The sequence below is a fragment of the Onychostruthus taczanowskii genome, unplaced genomic scaffold, assembly GCF_017590055.1.
Source record: "Onychostruthus taczanowskii isolate IOZ18803 unplaced genomic scaffold, ASM1759005v1 scaffold1, whole genome shotgun sequence".
NCBI classification, from domain to species: Eukaryota; Metazoa; Chordata; class Aves; order Passeriformes; family Passeridae; genus Onychostruthus; species Onychostruthus taczanowskii.
Genome location: NW_024496525.1, coordinates 26834255 through 26856361, shown reverse-complemented (window position 1 = coordinate 26856361; position 22107 = coordinate 26834255). Strand labels below are relative to the sequence as shown.

Here is a 22107-nt window from a genome sequence, read left to right as displayed (position 1 = left end):
GGGCAGTAACCTGTCTGTTTTTTTCTCCCAATCCTGCTGTGTGCATAATAAATAGTTTTATCTTCTCCCTTCTTGAAAGTCTTCTGTATCCACCAGCCAACACAACAGACAACAATGGGGACAGTGTCATCTTTCTGTCACCTCATGAAAATATTTTTCATTCCCATGACACAGACCATCAAACTACATAGGATATGTAATCATATTCTTAGTTGCCTGAAGCAAAAGGTGATGCTTTAATATCTTATTATGATATTGGATATTAATTTCATTCTACTCAAATGCAAAGATGAAAGTTCCTGTCACTAATGGACTAATACTTCATTTTTAAAAATTTACTTTGGAAACTGCTTGCATTACATACAAGTCAAGCCAAAAATGAGACTTGGATTTTTCCTTGCCAAAGCAGATTTACCATTCAACTCTTGTAATGAGAAGTTTTATTCAACTGTTTATAGAGCAGTTACTGACTATAAGGTATCCATGACATATGTATTACCTAGTCGAATATTTCTTATAGGTGCATGCTGAAAACTGCTCACATAAAAAAAGCATGAGGGTAATTTGGCTCCAGCTGTCACTGAGCCAAGAATAGGCCTACCCACAGCTGCCGGGGTAGGCACACCTTCAGATCCTTGTATAAAATATTCCTCTTCCACTGTCATTCCTGAAAACATACTTTTCCCCTATCAGTGTTCATGAATACCAAATAAAAGGTAAAGAAATTGCCCTCAAAGGAAACTCTTCATTTTTATTTAAATGAATACTTAATGAATCTACTTAAGAAGAAATTGCCTCGGGATATTTCTAGAACTATCTGTGAACAGAAACCTGTAAAATTAAAATATTAAATGTTAAACTTTTTATGGAATGGGATAAACCTTTCTTCCTCTTTCAGAGGAATAGAAGTCCTGTGGCAGAGCACACTGCACCCAGCTGCTGCTGGTGTGAGGTGATAGTGCAGCTGGACACACTGCCTCCATCAGGACCAACAGGCAAAGCACAGCAGAGAAAACTGAATCCTTAGGCCCTTGGTGACCATTTCAGCCTCTTTGGGCTATTTGCCATACCTGACTAGCTGAAGGTGCTGGCCCATGTCTGAATAAGTGCAACTGGGATGAGCAGCAAAAGCTCCTGCTGTGATTCGGTGGATGATTCGGTGCTGTTTTCCAGTGCACAGCTTTAATTTGTAAAATAGTAGAAACCCTCATGAAATTTCATTCATTAAGCATCTTCATGCCCTCAAGAAGAGATATTACCATTTGAGGCAGAGGGAGGCAAAGAACTATCTGGCATGAGACTTTTGACTCAGAAGATGTCCCTCTAGAAGATGAGCATGAGCCTTGGGCAGATTGCTGTGGTGTTTGCTGGAAAAGGAGAAGTCCAAGAGAAATATCTGCAGAGAAGATTCTGGCAGGCAAGGGGCTGGCTGAAGTCAGGCTGGTGCCTGCAGCAGGTGCAGGTGCTCAAAGCCACAGGCTGTGAGCAGCAGTAGTTTAAACAGAAGAAAATATGCCTAGTGGAGGAATATATTTTAGCCATCAGGATGATCAAAAAGTAGAGTTTGCTGATTCCTTAGAATTATCAATAAATAGCTATAAATTAAAAAGCAAGATCACCTTCACTGAGCTACACTGTCCTGCCCCACTACTATTTCTTGTCCTCTCTGAGATCTGCAGCTCTACCAGCACTGTGCAAACACAAATGTTTCCTCAGCCATGCTGGCATGCATGGCACTGGCTTTCTGTGCTGTTTTCTACTTCAAATCTCTGCTCATTTTCTCACCTCTCTCACCCTGTCATGTTTGCATTAACATGAGATTATTTTTGCTTTGTTTTCCTTCAGTCTTCATATTGGATTTCATTGTAATTTATTTACTGACCTTTTTTGTACTCTTAATGGTTTTGTTATTGACTGCATGATACCATAAGAGACTAAACACCTCTGTTTATAAGAGGTACCCCTCAGGATTTTCCAGCCTTTCTTTTATATCCTGCACTGAAATTCTGTATTTTTAAGATCATTCCTAGACACTGGAAAATGGTGAAAAACTCATTATTGATTCCAGAGGGACAGGTCTGATCACTAAAATTAATAAGATTCTAAGGTCAAAATTTTCAAAGCTCTAGCTTACTTCAATACCAATCCTTCTTGTGCATCTGAGGATACAATCCAAGCCACAAGTCAGTAAACAATTAATTGACCTGTTTTTTAAGAGGATATATCAGAGTTAGTAGGCAATGTACTTAGGCAGCTTGAGGCAGAATTGAAGTCTCATATTTTTAATGCTTTGTATATTTATAGGTACTGAACTCTGAAGAAAAATGGTGATCATCATCATTGTACATTCCTGTCAAAAACACAAGTCAGAGAATTTCACTGCACCAACTCAGTTAAAGCACATCAGAGAAGCGTAAAGAGTTAATGATCCTCACATTTAAAATACACTCTGTATTTACAATCTGGATTTCACTTCAGCCCCTCACTATAGGCTCTATAAATTTCTCTTTTCAACTGTATAAACCTCTACTCACTTCTCTCAGCACAAGTACTTAGAGAGCGTGACCAGATACTGAAAGCCATAAATTCTATGAATTTTGCAATATTTTGTGAGATGCCTCAGTGTTCCTTTCATTGGCTTTTTCTTTTTTTAACTATAAATAGAGCCTTCTTTCTGCAACCAGTCTCCAAAGGTCACCTTACAATGTTTTGCTATTTCCCATATTAAGCAGCAATGCTTTTCAGCTGACATTCCAACTTCAAGTCATGCATGTGAGCATGATGTGAGCTTGCTTCAGACCTCAGTGAGAGGGCTGCAAAGAAGACTGCTGTATAATTGCCGAGGAAAATAACATCCATTGTCAAAAGGGGCACTTAATCAAACAAAATTTAGCTGCATGAATACAAGTGTCTCCAAATATTTGGTTCATGCTAAAAATATAGCACATTTATTAAAAATATATATTTATAAACATTGGTATGAACAGACACAGATGTTAAGCAAATGAGAAAGGAAAAATAACCATGTATTGTATTTCTCCCAACATTTTATCAGGTTTAGGCAGACCTTGCTCAACAGAATTGTTTTTTTCATGATTGCACCATATGTTCATTCTAAATAAAAAGCTTGTCAGATTCAATGTAAGTAAAAGCAAAAACCAAGAGAAAAAAACCATTTGACCTAACAGACACGTGATCTGTGCTATGAAGCTATCTTTGAGTTCAATCTTTGCAGGTATACAGCATACATTTCTAATTATATATAATTTACAGTTTCTTTCTTTTCTTTTTTTTCCCCTTTCTTTTATTTTCTTTTCCTTTTTTTTTTTTTTAAATTGTGTTAAAACAACATATCTCTGGTGGATTTCTTCAAAGCTACAACTTACATAACTGCAGTCATTCTCCTCCAAACTGAAAACCAAACCGAAAGGGAGAGGGCAGGAGAGAAGAGTTAAGCTTATTACTGTGTGAAAAAGTCTTGTTAAATTAATTGTGCTTCAGTCTTCGCTGCCTTCAGGCAGTGCTTTTATGATGTGTTAATATAATACAGAGTCAATTCTGATTAAAGAACTTGTCAATAGTCAGCAATGTTTGTTGTCACTCTTAATGGCCGTTTTATCTGGTCTATATGCATGCCTTCTAGTTTACAACGTTGTATAAATATACACAAAAATGATCACAATGAGATTCAGAATTGTTCCAATAATTCCAAGCATTGCCAAGATGGTTTCTTCTTTGCTTTCCTTTTCTTGACTGCCTTTATCTTCTTCATTTCCACTAGTGATTACCATCTTGGTGGCCAGTTTCTTTATCCTCCCCTTCAGAATAACCTAGATTTAGGAATAAAAACATCAAAATGGATTATTAATTGGAGTATAGAAACTCACATTAATAGTAGAGCCAATGGCAGAATTTTTGCTCCATAACACAATTAGTATTTCTATTAGCTGTTCAGTAAATAATTAAAATTATAGTTCAGTTATTCTGTGGTTTACTTATAACCCTCTGCTTATGTGCCAGCAATCGCAATCACTCCTAGCACCCATAGCAGCTGCTATAACATTATAAAACTGATCAGAAATGTACCATGAGGTGTGACTCCTCCAGCATCAGTGGGGACTTTGCCTGCACTGGGACCACAGGAGATCATCTTGCCATGCAGTGGAGACCCCATATTTACACTTCAGTTCCAAGAAGCAAGTGAGGGAAATAAAACTGGGAAGACCTTGCTTCTTTTTTTACTAGGAAAAAATCATTAGAGAAAGGCATTTTGTCTCCCGATGAGAAGGAAGACAGCAGTGACTTCTTAATAAATAATTCAAAATAAAAGCAAAACCAAAATAACATCCATCTTGGCTTTTATTTTCCTTGTTCTTAATGTATGATGAAAAGTTACTTGCAGTGCAGTGAGCTGAAATGTATCGATCTGCCTGCAGGGAGAATACAGCCATTTCCCAAGCAACAGCCCCAGACTAAAAAAAGAACATTCCTCAAATGTGGGATGAGCCCTGACTCCCAGCACAGCTGAAGCCACAAACAAAGAAGCTTCCTTGGTCTTCCCACTATCTGATTGTTCAAATTAGAAATGGAGAAATTCTTATCTGTTTTTATTTAACACATCAAATTTTAATCACATGGGCAAACCGGAGTGTCCCAGAAAACTGAAAAAGGTTGGCTGGTCTCCCAATGCCAACTGATCTGCCAAGATCTGTGTTCAGGCAAAGCCCTGCTGCTGTCTTCCAAGCTACAAACCATATCCCATCGTATCTCTGCAGTAGAAAACAGCGGTAGGATGTAGAAAAAAAAAATTGTTTACCAACAGCTCCTGCCTAAAAGAGGGATTTGATGTGGCCCTTTAGTGGACCCTCATTCCTCCCTCCACTCACAGAGCAAAACCAGTACCTCGCAGGCAGTGCATACATTCAGGGGGGTGAGTGCTCCCCAAAAACTGCCCACCACTCTGTGGGCACCTGCCATCCATCAGGAATCATCAGAGGGAACTCCTGACCTGCAGCTCCTCTGAGCTGCTCCTGCACTGCACAGCCACAGAGCAGCACCCAGAGCACTAAAAGGATGGAAAGGACTAGGAGAGGTAAGGAAATCCTGCAGTGGAGAGACTGAGAGGAAGAACTGAGGATCCAGTATTTTTATCACATCTGCAAGTTGTTCATATATAGGACAGAGAGTAACTGCTGGCAACTTCTTAGAAGTGATTGATTCCCAGCAGGTACAAGGGATTAGTGGCAAGTAGGGCAGAAGTCGGGCTCTGCAGAGACCTTTGTACTTACACTTGCATTAGCATTTACAGGTTTTGTCTTGTTGTAACCAGTGAATCAGAGGAAAAAATAAGAAGGGAGTACCTTCTTACTAACCTGAGAGTACCCACAGCAGACAGCAGTCAGTGGGAGCAAGGGGCACCAAGGAGAAGGGCATCAACAATCAGAGCATCAAACATCAGAGCATGATCACCCAGAAGGTCTTTGGATAACCCGCCCCAGGAAAGCAAAACTTCACAGCACCAGGTTCCTCACAGGGATATGGCTCCAGCCCTCAGAAACTGTGTCCCCAGACTTCCTTCAGCCACAGCCATCTCCAGCTCTTCCTTCAGGATCTACCTCTTCCAGCAGCAGAAGGGTTGTGTTGTATTTCCCCCAGCCAGTGTCCAGAGGTTTGGCTGCACCTGGTGTATGTCCTTCCTATCTTGCTAATTGCCACCGAGCAGTCAGTGGTATCTTAACAATCAACTTGTCTCTGGTAAGTCACAGGAGAGTTCCTACCAAAGCCATTTACACCAACATCACAACCTAAGTGCATCCACTCCGTGTGACCTCGGACCACAAACCCACATCCCAGGCTGTGACATGCTCCGTCACCCACAGAGCCATGAGTCATTTGGATATTGTGTTCTTTTTTCCCTTTCAGTAACTGGAAGGTTTTCCCTCTGGCCAATCGTTTGCATTTCACTGTTTATTTGAGAAATCAAGTAGGATTACAAATAAAGTCTGATAAAATCCCAGGCCTAGAATGGAAGGAGTTGAGGGGAGAGTGAAGTTCTTTCTGGCTGGTTCCCACAATAGCTGGACACTCTTGATTCAGCACACTGGTTCCCACAGAAATATGATCATACCCAAGCATCTTGTGGGTCAAGCCTTTCTGGCTTGAAAAAAGCCAGAGAAGGTACAATTTGACTCTGCATCCCATGCTTTGGGCAGTTTCCCATTCACACCAAAAAACCCACAGAGGGTGGTGCAGAGCCCCAGCTCAAGGGACAGCTTGGCTCTGCAGCCACTGGCACTCCTAACTTTGGAACAGTGACCCTGCACCGCAAGCACTAGGAAATCCTGACTCCAAGATTAATGTGAACAGAGGCAGCATGGGGGCTCAGACAGAGTCTGATCTCCTGCTATTAACATTCCCATTCTTTTCTTAATAAACTGTGCAGCACGAAGTCAATATCAAATTCTCTCCTGCAGAACGCTAGATCCTAAAATTAACATCAATCTAAAAAGTAGCTAAATAATTCACAAACTAAGGAGACATATCAAAGGCTATTAGATATAATGACAAAGCCTCTGGCTTAGCAAATCCTTGAGCTGTGAATTTTTTGTAGGCTAAGAAATTATTTTGGGGAAGTACCACCACATCTTTGCCTTATTATTAAAGTATCTCCCAGGCACCATTACTGGCTAATGAGAAAGGTAGAGGTCCTTGGGCTGCACGATCTCTGATCTGAGGCTGTACAATCACATTTTTCCTCTTTGCAAGTTGTACTTATTAGCAAGGAGATAGTGGGTGGTTTCAGTTCAGGTGACATGAAACAGACTGCCAGGTTATTTCTGTCCCACTAAGAGGCCTTAACTGAGGGAGAAGTCCTCAGTGTGAGGCAACAAAATGTCCACAGAGAAGCTGGTGGCTGGAACATGATGAACAACAAGGGGGCATCAGCAGCTGAGAGTTTACAGAGGGGCTGATGCACAGTGTGATTTTTTGGAGGTTGTCTCTATGTGCTACGTGCTGTATTTGGATCACACTATGGTGAAGTCTGAGACTGCATAAACTGCATCTTTTTGGATGAAACTACACCCAAAAAAGTGCTTTTAGCCAGTGGCAGTAGGGATCTAGACAAAAGCTGGTGGGAAGTAAAACACCCAGAAAACACACAGTGTGGACACTGGCAGCACAGGTTTCCCTGGAGGGATTGCTCCAGAGGGTCTGCACTGCTCTCTATTTTGTACATTGCCTAAGCTACAAGAGGCAGCACACAATGGCTTGGTCTTAAGAGGAGTTTAACATTCAAACAGGACATGACTGGGACCAAACACAATTATATTAGTACTTTGCCAAATATAGCACTGTTGAAATCAAGGTAAGCGTTGACTTTGTACAATGAGGAGCCCAGAATGAAAATTACTTCTCCATATGTAAGGACTGACCTTGGGAGAAGAGCAGCACTCTCCTAATGGCAGACTCAAGCCTTTAACCTTCACAGGCCTCATGCTCAGAGCAGCATTTTTGCTGGCTGAGGTTTGTGGGTGTTTTTTGCTACTGGGGAAATACTTGATGTCAGTTTTAGTATAATTACCCCAATTAAGAAAATAGAAAAGTCATCTAGCTTTCTGGGTACCTTTTCTCAGTCTTTATTATTCTCTTCTAGAAATGGATTTCATTTATTTGACATTATTTAATATTTTTAAATAATGATTCTTATGACACATTTTCCCTTTTATATTTTTCTGGTGGTACTTCATGCTTGACAGAAACATTCCTTTTTCTTACCCAGAACCACAGCTAGAACTGCTCAGATAGGAGGGCTGGAGAACACTAAATTTACCATTTCTTTTAATAACTATCCTTCTTATTTAATTACTACCTCATTAGGAAAGCACTTTCCTGCCACATCAAAATTAATGTCTTTCCTACTTCATTCTGTAAGATTCATCATTAACCCAACATCAGCCTTTTACAGATACGTATTCCAAAAAGCTATCCATTAAAAGATAAATATTCTGTGTATTCTGTAGTGTACATGGGAGACAAGGACAGTTCAGTGATTAGGACACTCCTTGCACTACTCATCTCCTTGCACTTCTGCTGACTTCATTCCTTACATCTACAGGAAATCCACTTATTCTCTCTCTGCCTCAGTTTTTCATCTGTGGGATTCTTTGAAGAATGGGTTATTCAACCTGCAGCAGAAAATGGTCCATAACAAAAGTGGGGCCTCACAAATATTTTGTTTCCCCTCTTTTGGAACAAAATATTAGTTCCAAAAGAGGAACACACTAACATGAAAAGTTTTATATCCAGCTGTGCTATGAAATACACCCACTGCCATCTCCCCAAATCTGGGAAACATTCTGCACATCATTGCCATTGAAAACAATCCAATGAACCAGGAAAAGCATTTCTAGAAAAAAAACCTTTTTGCATCTCTTCACTGAGCATGACTGATTTAAAGGTGATGGCTTGATGACAGGGCTTTGGAAAAGGCAGTAGCAAGTGCATGTTTGAGAATTTACTGCAGTATGTTTGTCACATCAAAGGTACAAAGCACATCCCTCACATAGCACCTGACCTGACATATCTGACAGTTTTTGAATGTGCTGGCACCTTGACTTGATCTTGAAAAAGTTTTGTAATATTGAATCATTTCTCCTCTAAGTCATTATTTATGAGCTCCCCAAAGAGGCTGCAAGTGGAGGGCTCAGCAAGCAGAATCTGAGCTCCTGGGAACTCAGAGAAGGGGAGGATCATCCAGGCTCTCCCGGAGGCCCTCAGTGCTCCTCCTGATCAGCCCCGTGCTGTCATGTATTATCTGGCACCCTGAAAAACAAGAATGGGAACTTCTGAAAACCTCCCAGGGTCAGATGCTCAGCTGGTACAAAGCAGTCTTCCTCCCCCAGCTCAGCTCAGCCACCTCCATTTACATCAGCTGAGGATATGGCTCCTTATTTTAAATCTACCTTGAATATCAGTGAGCACAAATTTTGTATTCTTAATCCATAATCACAGACAATCACCAGCCAAATTGTTTTGATATTTAAACTTGTTTACAGTCCCCAGGCTATTAGTTGTGATGACACATTAAGAGATAAGAGAGCTTTAATTTTCTGAGGATAGTTCCACCCTCTGGGGATAAGAAACACACAGCGGAAACTTGTTTTGATTAGCAAACTGAAGAGGGCACAGAAATCATACACAGCAGAGTGTGAGTGCAGATGCTGCTGGAGCTGACACCTTCCCTTATCTCACAAACAAGTGCTTGAATTACCAAACAGGGAGGAGAGGCTCCTCGAGGATTTAACCTCACTTGAACATCACAGCCAAATGCAGTTTTGTTCCTTTCCTCCTAGTAAGTACTTAAAACCTCTTTTTCTTCCAAGGGCAAACTTGGGAACTTGGGTGCTTGGCTTAAATCCTGGACAGCCCCCAAGCGAGATGCTGAGCAGGGCATTAAGTGCTGCTGCTTGTGATGTACGGGAGGAAGGCACGCTTGGCACACACATTTGTGCTTGTTTGCTGTTCTTTTTCTAGGGATTACATTGTCACATTCTCACTTCTGTGACGACTTTGTATCTGCACTTGATCCTTGTGCTGTTTTTGCTGGACAGTCTTCTCCTAAACTCCAGTAACACAGCTATCAGTCAAGATCCTCAGAGAAGCACTGGTAGGTGCAGGGAACCACATTTGCTTTTCTTCTTAGAATTGGATTTCAGGGAACTAGACATGATGTAAGTGCAAGATGAAGCCAAGAAAAGCTCTGAGGTTATAAGAAGCTTGACTAAAAGCTCATCCAGACACAGCAGTGTGCACAGGCACTGCACAGAATATATGAATAACAGAGGAATCAAAATGGAATGAGCAGAAATTAATAAACAGTAGAAGTCAGTATACTCAAGAGAAGCAAAGACCTGCCATAAGAGAAGGGAGAGGGAAAATTAGGAAAGGTGCCCATGGGGAGGTCTTTCATTAGAAAAAAGAAGATCAGAAGGCACAGGAATGTGAGCCAGGTTCAATAACACTCCCCAGCAGTGAGCAGAGAGAGCAGTGCCTAAAGGGAAGGGATGTCTCAGCAGAGAGAGGACACAAGCACTTATGTAGTCCTCAAGCAGGAAAATAAACCCACATCAGACTGCTGCTATGCTGCAGGTTTTACTCAGTGGGAAATACTTGCTATTTATAGCACTACAGGACATTTCCAAAGGTCTCAGCAATGTGAGACCCCCTCCAGAATAAAGGGAAGCACTCAGCAGCAAAGAGGTTACTCTGAGAGGGCAGAATTTAAATAAGTAATGTATTACAGGGCTCATCCTGCTCTTCACCTTGGGTCTGATCCAGTTTGTTCTGGCAGCAGTTTTTGTCCCCCAGGCAGCTTGGAACTCAGGGGAGCAAAAGGACTTGCAGCCAGTTTTCCTTCTCCTCGTTTATGTCTCTGGGACTACTCACAGCCATGATATACTCATATACCTAAGCTCTATTGTTAAGAAATCAAATATTTTCCATACAAATATCCTTATGTTAGAAACAAAGCTATAATTCATAGCAGAATAATGTCCTAACAGCACCAGGCTGTTAGTACTGTGCAGGCAGTGCCATCCCCAGACTCACTGACAGCCTTTGGTTCCTCCACCTACAGCAAGGCTTCCCACGTCAGGGTTCCTAAGGCTTCACAAGTCCCAGTTTCCTGGATTGTGGAAGAAACAAATCTGACCAAAGGGAGAGCAAATTACCCTTTAACCCACAGTCCTTTCCCTTTTGGTATGAGATTCACTATGAAGAATGAATTGTTACAGATCAAAATTAACAGTCTACATAAAACACAACTGGAGGAAGCATTTACGATTAAAAGTCCAAATTTAACAAGTCCAGAGGTTACCAATTTTCTGGTTCAACCTGAAAAGCGGTGAAAATAAATGGAAAAATTGGTTGAATAAATGAAAAGCAAGGAACAACTTTATCCCAGGAGTAGTCAGTAGTTAAATTAGTGCATGGATGCAGCTATTTTTAGTAGCATCTTATTCTTTGACTTTGGTACCCAATATTGTTTTCTTTCTGTTTTGGTATTTTGCAACCTTCAGTGAACTTGTCACTACAGTGTCCTCTAGCAATGATGTCAAAAGATAATTAAGGGACTTCTGAAAAAGTATCCACTTATTATTTGAATTTATTTTTCACTCCTCATTAGGCAATTTGGGACAAAATGAGTAATTGGCTTTTATTCTTCAGGCCACCTAGAATGTTGTAAGTCTCTTCCCATATGCTTGTAGCCATCTTTTTTCAAGACTGACAAATCCCAGTCTGTCTGGTGGTGTCCTCGTACAGAGGCTATTCCCTGCTTTTGGTTATTTTTCTTGCCTTCCTCTCTGTTTTTTCTGTTAATATGAACAAGTTTTAAGCAGCAGATGGCAAAACCTTTCTGGGCTTCAGGTATTAATGTCCAGCCTGTGAGCTGAAGCTGTACTGTGCTTACTCCAAAGATTTTGTCATTCACACATATCAAGGTTGGCAGAAAGGACACTTTTCATTCAAAGATAAAGAAAAAGAAAAAAAGAAAAAAGAAAAAAAGAAAAAAAGAAAAGAAAAAAAGAAAAAAAGAAAAAAAGAAAAAAAGAAAAAAAGAAAAAAAAAGAAAAAAAAAGAAAAAAAGAAAAAAAAAGAAAAAAAAAAGAAAAAAGAAAAAAGAAAAAAAGAAAAAAAGAAAAAAAGAAAAAAAAAAGAAAAAAAGAAAAAAAGAAAAAAAAAAAAAAAGAAAAAAAGAAACTAACACTTCTCCCTACCACACAACAGAAATTATGATAAAGATTTGAAGTTTGAAGCCAGAGCTCTCTCTTCCATCTTTCCTGAGGTTAAAAAAGCAGAGCAATAAAAATCTATCATGAGCACATTTCAATGCTGAAAAATTCAGATATAAGAAATAAATAAACAAAATAAATAAATAAACCAACAAATAAATCTGTACAACTCCTCAAATTTGCAAATTTTTTCCCAGATAAATGTAGTATTAGCTGGGAAAGCTTTGTGAAAGAATGAGATGCTAAAGTATCACTATAATGTCACTATTTTTCTATTTCAAGGGCATCTCCAGGCTTCTCTTTTAGGAGCAAAAATACACTGGAGCCCTGTACAAGGAAAAAATGCAATATCCAAGTCTCAGAGAAAGACAGGTCTCCGTTATCTGCCAGAAGGCACATAACCTCTGTCATAAGCAATTTGAAGATCTGCCCTCACCACTGCATGTTGGAATGGAAACTGAGCTGCTTCAAAGACATTTAAGAAATATTAAGAGAAGGAAAAGTGACATAAATTTATATTAATTTGTTGCTATATATTATCTCCAAGTTCAGCCAAGGCCAGAAGATAATTTGGCCTGTAATGGATCAAAGTACCTTTAACTCAGATGTGACCCCTCCTTACTAAGCAAATGTGCACCAGAAGAGCATTCAGGAGCCTGAGGGATATAGAAGTAGAGTTTCTCTAGGAAAGGTCTTTTAGTGTGTAGGTACAACAACAATCTATAAAGCCTAAAATCTCCACTGTTACTTCCATCTATATCTTTATTCCAAAATTAATTACTAATTATAGGTACTTTGAGGGACACTACAAATAAATCTAACCAACTGACACTTTCTGATTTAGGAGAACTATCTTCAGGGTTTTTTTATAATTTTAAAATTATAACTGTTTGGTTTGAAATTATACTTACCAGCCATTTCCCTCAGGAAAAATATTTCTTTGGAAAAAAAATCACCTAACTTTGCTGTTTATAGGAATGATACTTGTAAACCAATTTTTTAATCCATATAAAAACCTGACAACTCTTTCTGTGAAATACTCAAATATCTTCACTTTGAAGCAAGGACTGTATTTTCAACTTTGCTGTGACTGAGATGGTTTGATGTAAGTGCTGAAGAAGGTTTTTCAATATGTTTATTTTTAAGTGATGGGTTTTGTAAAGGAAATTACTTATCTTGTAATTTCTTTTCCCATTTAATTACTCTCCTAGCCCAGTGCATCCTTGCAGCACTCCAATAGGTTGAAATGACATTGATAGTTTTCCATAAGAAAATCTGAACAGCAGAAGGTTTTCATTTTGCTTTTAAAAATCAATTCTTTGGGTTTTTGTCATTAATTTACAAAGTCCACCCAAAAATGCCACGATTAAAGGTGATCCAGAAAGAATTCAGCCTCCATCTGTTCATGCATTATCAGGTAGGCTTTAGAATGCACTGAATTACAGCTTCATTCAGAGCACCACATATTTGCCACAGAAGAGAAGAAAAAGAAAGCTTTTTCTTGTAGAATGTTTCAATTTCTTTTTTTTTTTAAATGTCATAATTTAGAGGTGTCAGGAGAATCTGAGAAAAAGAACAGCAGTCTTTTGTCTGTAGGTCTGAGATGCTGCTCTGAGGAACAGGACAAGTTGCTCACACAGTCCTTTTCAAACCTGTTCCCCTGGTCTGTGTTCCTGGGGGCTGGAATACTTGAAAGTGGCAACTGCTGGCCAGCAGTGTAGGGCAAGGTAATAGGAGCTGCAGGATGTGCTGCCAGGTCCTCTGAAAAATTTACATTAGACATCCACAGTTATGGATACTTGTAATCTTGCTCTTTTTTAGCCCTAGGTTATCAGCTGTACCAGGGAGCAATGATACTGAGAATTGCTATTAAGATGCTATAAATGGAAATTAGTCAGTGTTCGCACGTGGCAAGGACCCGCACGGTGGAACACCCTGGAATGCCCCAGTGGGAAATAATTTAGCCTTCACAGCAGAGTCTGAACTATGCCTGGAAAAGAAAATCAAGTATTGAGCTCACAAACTGAGTCATTTATTATGGGCACCAAGTGAAACTCGGATCCTGCGCAAAAATAGTCTGTGACTGATGCACCTGTGCAAGGTGGAAAATTAATGGAGTAGAGACAATTGTGCTTACAGCATTTCTTAGCTTCAAGTGCTGAGCTGTGCAACCTTGATAATGTTCTTTTCACATACTGTTTTGTGTGTAATTATTACCTGTATCAGTCCAAATTTAAAAATAGAGCACTTCCCTATTGAATGCCTCTTTTAGGATGCATTCGCAGCTGAGTTTTAAAGGTTCCAATACCCTGCAACTCTGAAGTCTATTGGCACTGTCACAGCCACACCATCCAAACTCTGAAAATGTTAAAGCCTCTTTCAAAGCCCTGGGATGAGCACTCCAAAATGGAGGCAGCCAAAAATCCCTTGCTACTTGTAAATTATTAGATGTAATAAGATAAAATAGCAGATAATTTGAGGAAGAAGCTGGTTTCTAAACCAAAGTTGTCAAAGTAGGGTAACACTCCAGGCAACCAACTCCCACACCTTTTATCATCATCATTAGTCATTTATATTGCAGCAGCATGCAGCAACCCCTGCTGACGTCTGGGCTAGAAACCAGACACAGATAGTGAGAATGATACCTAGCCCAAGCAGCTTGCAAAATTACAACAGTATGAAGTATAAGAAAGGGAGGGAGGAAGAACAGAAGGTTGAAGTGGGTTGCTGAAGGTCGATTTTCACAAACCTGGCACAGCTGGGAGAGTCAGGGCCTTGATCCATGGGAGCAGCTGCCCCTCTGGCTCGTGCTCTGAGTGAGCATGGCATGGAAGAGAGATGGTGGCTTGAGTTGTGCAGGTCCCCTGCTCCTGGGAAAACAAGCTGGTTGTGCCAGGAGGAACACATTTAGGAAGACACAAGGGCAAGGTGACACATCTTCAGGTCTTGCAGTAGAGCTCCATGGCAGAGCAGAGAACTGGGATTTGGGAGGGAAAAGGTCACAATTAACTCACAAAATGCTCTGGCAAGGCCATGGGGACAGGCAGTGAAGAAAATAGCATGGGAAGAGCTGGTTTTCCTAACCCCTGTGCACTGGCACATTGCTATAGCAAGTGTTTGCTGTTGTGGGTATCACAGGCTGAGGTTGGAAGGGACCTCTGCAGATCACCTGGTCCAACGCCTGGTCAGGCAGGATCACCTACAGCCAGTTGGCCAGGACCATGTCCAGGGAGTTTTTCAAAATCAAAGATGGACACTCCACAACCCCTCTGTGCAACCTGTTCCCCTCCTTGGTCGCCCTCATGGTTATGTTCTTCCTGAGGTGCAGAGGTTTCCATGGGGTACCAAAAGATTTCACCTTGCCTATGGAGCACAGCCTCTTGGATTCTTTTCTTTTTTCTTATCACTTGTTCTTATTCTCTTTAAAAAGATACAACTTATGTGGCCACAGATCTGGAGAGATTATTTGCATATGTCTCCCAACTGTACAGAATGCCTAACAACCCAAATCTCTGTCTGCAGTGGGCACTGTACTATATAAGGAACATACTTTGATAGCTAATGTAATGCAACGCTAACAACCCAAATCTCTGTCTGCAGTGGGCACTGTACTATATAAGGATAGCTAATGTAATGCAACATACACATCATGTTGCCTCAAGGTCATGGTAAATTGTATCTGTTTATATGATGCATCTTGACATACTCTAATGTAGTGCTAGTAATTTAAAACAGTGACCATATAAAATGTAAGACCAAGAACATAGCCACAAATTTCACTGACTTTTTGTATTAGAGGATTCACTAGCATATTGGTGATTCTTCACAAAAATTTCAGGAAAAGAATGTGTATTTTGCCACTTTTTTTTCAATGGACACCAAGTCAAACTTCATTCACAAAACCTCGAGTAAAATTTCTGCTAAAAGGAAATCTAATCTGGATTTATGACCCCAGAACAGAGAGCCAAGTTTAATCCTGGTTGTGTTTTGGTTTTTTAGTTGTTTTATTTTTTTTTTTTTTTTTTAACATATAATGGATTAATTAAAAATATTGCTTGCAATAAAGAGGCTGCTAACAATAAATAAAATATTCATAGTATCTGAATTATGCAAAACTGGTCGTTGGAAATGATTGTGTGTAGGTCCCAGAAGCCTTATAACACACAGGGAGAGCATTGAGTCCCACTGAACCAGTGTGACAAGTAAATAAATAGCAAATTGCCTGGAAACAGTACATTGGATAATGTTTCTTTAAACTTTGTTTTCAAAAGAGTGTTTATGTGTTATGAATTGTTGCCCAAGATGTTCTGTATGTTCACACAGACTTGGGTTTTATTCTAGCTGCTGTCATACCATGCACATAGGATTGATGCTTTCTCCATTAATATACTTTGCTCACATTTGTGAAGTATCCATTTGGCTTTACCTGTGTTTTTAAAGCCAGGTGATCCTCTAGGGAGATTTTGATCCATTTCTTTCCCTATCATGCTCTAAGGCAGCATCAAAGAGTGCTGGGATGAGCTGATTTGGAGAACTGACCATACTAGTGGAACAAAAAGCTTATGGTCACAGACCATCTAAAACCCATGGAAAATGGTAGTCCTGTTCTTCAGGCTCTGATGAGAAAAAAGACTTTTCCTCAGGAAACACAGCTGGGAAGTGAACACTAATCATAGCAGAGATAGTCAGATCTTTTCAGTTCATGACATTTGAAGAAATTCTAACAAATAGAAAAAAATCTAAGATTTAAAAACCCAACCACTTCGGCCAAACTTCTCCGAAGGCTTTTTGAAGGCTGAACTGAACATTAATTCAGGTTAACCTGGAAATGCTGATCAAAATAATTCATAGTCTAAGAGAATGTTTGGATTTTCTTCACTATGTAGGAAAGAAATGGAAGGCTGCTTGTTGGACAAAAGTCAGTGCTGCTCCAAAGCTGAACAGAGAAATGTCACCTTCTAATGAATACTCACATACACTGGTAAACACAATTAGCCTATTCCAGGATACCATAGCATTTCCATATATTATGATTTTAAGACCTATCTGTAATGTTGATTAATCAGGCAGTCATACTGATGAATGTTAGATGTGAAAGAAAAAAGACTACATGACTGAAAAATTGAATGTGCAAAGTGTTTTAAAAATACACTGTCACTCTACCACCCATTCAGAAAACCTGAGCTAGAGGAAGAAGAAAAATTTTATCTAAGTTCATGAAGCTGCCCACTGCTCCAGAGAACCAAACCTTTTTTCATGGTTTCCAGATCAGCACCCTTTTCTTTGGACCACATTTTGTCTCTACACCCTGTGGTTTAAACTGCTGCAGCTCATCTTCAGTTTATGCTGGTTGAAGAGTTGCAGCATAAGCTTTTTAAGAAGTCACTTTGCAGCACCAACAATTTAATTCAGCTTAACAGAAACATAGAAATAGAAACAGTAAAATGTCTTTTGACCTTTGCTGTTGGCTACAATCAAACCCATGCAACAAAGAGAGCAGAGAGGAAATGTTGGACATACACTCAAGATGAAAAAAAGTTTTGGGCATGTAAAACAGTACACTGCAGAAAACATTCAAGAACAATCCATTGTGCTGAGAATATTTTTTCTATAAGGCTGAAAGGGTCAGTGTCATCTTAGATTGTGCACTGTACAAGTGTCAGCCATAGAAAAAGAGCCACCCACAGGCCCTACTCTCTTGGGCAGAAGGTCACTAAACACTAGCAATTGATCTGTGGCTCTAGAGACTCCAAGGAGGGGCACAAAAAACCACCAAATAAAATGTGCAGGTTTCTTTTTGTTAATATGCTAACTACTTTGCTAAAGATTATTAATAAAACCTTAATAATGACATTGTGTTGTCAATCCAGTGTTGATTAATACCAATGACGAATGAAAATAAATTAACACAGCTCATAAAAACATGCTTAAACAAAATCCTCTCTATTTCCTCCTGACAAAAACAACCTACCAAAGATTTATCTTTGTTTGAAGTAATTTTTCTCCAAAGAATTCCCAGCTGGTTAATTGCTTTCACACAGACCTGTCTAGCTTAAGAACTCAAGCTAAGTCCTAATTTCCTTGCCCTGTCAGTCCAGCCAAACTTCACTGACACAGGTGGCATATCCAACCCTTGTGCTCCTCGCAGGGATGTCACCCTCTAAACCACTCTCTTTTAAGCTGACGCCAGAAGCCATGTTGTGCATGCCATGGGTCCAAAGGGAGAGAGTTCTTTTCACCCAGTGACTTGTTCTGTTGAGTTTGGCATGGGCATTGCCTCAGCCAGACCACAGACCTGGCTCTGCATCTCTATTAGCCTTTCTGAGATTTGAACTCTACTTCTCAATTCCTTAGAACTCCAGATGTCAGGCACACAATCCCATAATTCACAGAGAAACTCAGCACAGTGACTGGTGACTGAAGTGCAGCCAGCCCTGGAGTGAAGCACAGGCAGTTACAAACCACACAGCCATGCCAAATGGTCCAGAGGAGTGGAAGGGATGCAGATTTTTTTCTGAAGAGAAAGAATAGGGCAAATTTATACTGGGAAATATCTTATTCCATGAATCAAGAGACACAACTCTTCTTTGCCAAAAACTGGGAAGCCTAAAATCTCATAACTCTACATTAATGCAGCAATTATATTAGCTTTCCTATACTTTAAAAACCTGAGACAAAAGTTTAATGTTTCTGGCTTTGCTTTTTAAATAGAAAGTGAGAGTTACACTAGACAAACTCCAATTTAAAATCTCAGCGGGGCTGACAGCAGTATTGAAGAAGAAAGCTTTTCACAGTACCAGCTTGTGGACTGATTTTAATAATGGACATTTCCTTTCCATGCATCCAATATTTATACTCTTGTTGTTATTTTAAAACCTGCCTGGGGACACATAAATCTGCCTGTATCATAATTACACTTACCTACATTTCATGCCTGTAATCAAACTAGGACCTATGGCAGAAGCCAGAGGAATATTGGGCAATATCTCTTCTGCATGGATAAGAAAGACTCCAGGTAATTTTCCAAAAGGATAATCTATTTTATGGATAATAAATTAACTTTGTCAATTTTTTTGGAAGCTAATGTTTTGTCAGGAGAATTTTTTTTGCTTATTTCTGAAAGTAAACATTCAAAGGACTCCTGAGTCTTTTTTCTTGAGTTCATGTGTCTCTTTCTTACAGTTGCTCCCAAATTCTGGTTCCTTTCTCTAGCCCTTGCTTCTCTGGAGCTTGCAGCACTGTTTGGCAGGGGTGGAAAGGAAGACAGATGCAGGCTGGTCGAGTCCTTCCAAGAGAAAGCTTAGGGTCATACAGCTCATAGCTACACTGAAACCCCCAGAAATAATCCAGGAATCAGGCTTTTAATGGAAACCACTGTCAGTGTTTTACTTTTAGTACCGCTGCTTCTTGAACTACAAATGTCAGAAGCATATCTGTAGTGATGCACTGCTGCAGGCTGGCTTTGGGAAACCCTTCATAAAAATCTGTCAGTGAGGCTGGGTGAGTTCCCTCCTCTTATGAAGTCATCCATTCTGGTCACAACTACTCTCTGCATTGTCCCTGGGGCTAAAGTAAACATTACTGAGGAAAAAATGTGCATGACTTACAAATCCACAGCACTTCACCACATGCAGATATTTGCTAATATTTAAGAACAGAATAGCTTTCTCATGGGTATTCTGTACTGCACGTACACCATGCTTAACCAACACGTGCCACCTTCTGTACACTGCCCAACCAGTTAAGAACAAACTCTTCTACATCGCACTTGCAATTACAGTTTTGGTGGATGCTGTTCCCTGTCACAGGAAGGATGTTTTAGTGGCCAGAGCACCAGGTGGGGACTGAGGAGTCAGGGCCTCTGGGGTTCTAAGTGTGCCTTCATGAACACAGGGACACCCTTTGCAGTTGGGAAGCTGGTCAGCATGAACAATTCTGGCTCTGAGAAACTGAGTCTTTGCCCTCCTTTCATATTAGCACTCTCTCCCCAGTCATACGCTGCTGAGACAATGCTGTGCAGAGCTACTAAACATTTTATTAAAGAACATGATTTCCATCTTGTCAAAGCAGTGTATGGGCTGCCTCTTCCTCACTGTTGCCAGGTGGTAATTGCCAAGAAGGAAAACAGGGATTTACAAAAATGACTGTGCTATATAGATGGCACATTGCCCTTTCTTGAAAGCCATAATCCCTCTGTTAGCACAAATCTCTGCTGTCTTCCTTCTGTTTTCTCATTCCTGATTTCTTGTAAATGCTAATTTTGATTTTTTTTCTTGTGTCATTTTGCTGTCAAAACTGTAAACACTAGAATATCACTAGGCATCACATCAAGGGAAGATGATTGGTCTTCATTGTTTTTTAATATTTTACCTTTTTTTTTTTTAACAGCACAGTAAACAAGATATTTAAAACTTCCCAAACAAGGCTTATAAATTCATCCTGTTCCAAATTTTCCAGCTTGCAGTCATTTATAATTGACATCAGCTAATTCTCTGCTACAGTGACGGGACTGCTGCACACACAACTGTGCCCAAGGTGACTGCCACCTAGCCAGGTGGGAACAGAAGTCTCCTAGAAAATAAAAGGCCTGGACACCCATGAGGAACAGCTACCTGAAACCACAGCCACAGTCCTGCTATCCCCTTGAGGTGCACTCTGAAGCCCATGCCCTACCACCTCTCCCCTGCCTGTTACTTGATCCAGCTAGATCAATGCCAGCTGGGTACATTGATACACATTGCTTAGTGCAAGTGTAAGCAAAGACCTAAAATGGAGTTGTGCTATCATTTTACAAGGAGAAAGAAGAAATCAGTTCCTTTCATTATCAATTATTCTCATGGAGTTTTGCAGCTGACAAACAGGCTGCTTGAGAGAAACAAAACAAGAGGTGTGCTAAATCGTGGAGATACCCAGCTGTGGAGCAGCAATTCACATACCAGTGGAGATGTGTGTGTGCAAAGGCATTGTGCAGAGACACAGAGATATGCCCTGACCATTTGCTGAAGCACCAAGTATATGGCAGATAAATATAGGAAGAGGAAAGGAATGGAAAGTAAGTTCCAGATAAAGAAACAAAGTGCAAAGCCAAGGTAGATTTGTATTTCCTACCACAGCAACTTGCACCAGTGGTGAAGATGAAACAAGTTAGTGATTTGATCCAGCTGTGGAAGAAATCAGTGGCACAATTCTCACTGACCATCAGGTACTGGATTAGGCTTTGAAATCAAAAGTTTCCCAGATGAGCAACAGTGGGAGAAAAAAAAAATATACTTTGTAGTAACCTAGTCACCCAAATTGCTAGAGTACATATTGACTCTACAGCCCTGTGTTAGTCCCTGAAAATGAGCCAAATATAAGTTATCACTTCCAGTAACCTCAAAGAAGACCATGCAACCATGAAGTTTCACAGAAAGTCCCAATCTTTTGTCAATCCTAATCTTGTTTAGTAACAGCTTCTAATGAGAACAGCCCCTGCATCTTGCTGCAGCACAGCCTTCTAGCTTAGGTAGTTAAGGAAAAGTACAGTTAGACCCAGAGAGAGACATCTGTAAAAACCCTCTTTTGCAAGTGATCCTCTCTGCAAAAGGCTTTAAAGATAATGAAAGTATTAATCATTAATACCAAAAATCAACATAAAGTTCCACATGTAATTCTAATAACTGGGACCAAGTAGGTAGTCAAGCAGACAGTGAAATTAGTTACTATCTCTTTGGCATTCTGTGTGCTTGCAGCATTAGTTATGGGAATTGCATTCACTTAGAATTTAATTCTCTAGAAGAGGCTGTTTCGCTTATCATTTCTTCAATATTTACCCCTGTCAGACCCTGATCTCAATAACTGATATTAGCTGCAATCTATATGATAAGCACAAAACAAAAAGGTTCCCAAATTTCAAGCACACCCTCCTCTTGGTAGGATTCACATTCTCAGGTGAGCTTTTGCTGAGCCTTGAAGATGTTCTGAGTTTCTGCAGCTCCTGCAGGTGCAGCAGGGCCAAATCCTGCTAGTGGCTCACAAAAGCAGCTTCTGCTGCTGCCTCCTGCCCACAGCCAAGGACAGCTCTGAGTCCTGCTTGGCTCACTGCTTTCCACTGTCCTTCAGGACCTGAACTGCACATGTACTGTAACAGATCCAAGAGGTGTTCTTTGAGCCCGTGGTCCTGTGCGAGCATAAATCAATGTCTATATTGAATTCTAGGTTATGTGAAAAGCACCAGCTTTGCATACTTGTGCTTTATCACCCAATCAGTAGGCTAGCAGCATTAAGTCCAAATCCTGAGAGGGTTAAGCCAGTCAAACTACATCAGCGAACATGG

General features: G+C 40.2%; 1 long non-coding RNA gene across 1 annotated transcript in view; it reads right to left on the bottom strand.

The window, feature by feature from the left end:
- Positions 1 to 3307: 3307 nt before the first annotated feature.
- LOC121333709 overlaps positions 3308 to 22107 on the bottom strand; it is a 159124-nt gene continuing 140324 nt past the window's right edge. The window contains exon 3 of the long non-coding RNA XR_005952351.1: positions 3308 to 3830. This is a non-coding gene — a long non-coding RNA (uncharacterized LOC121333709). The remainder of the gene's footprint in view (positions 3831 to 22107) is intronic.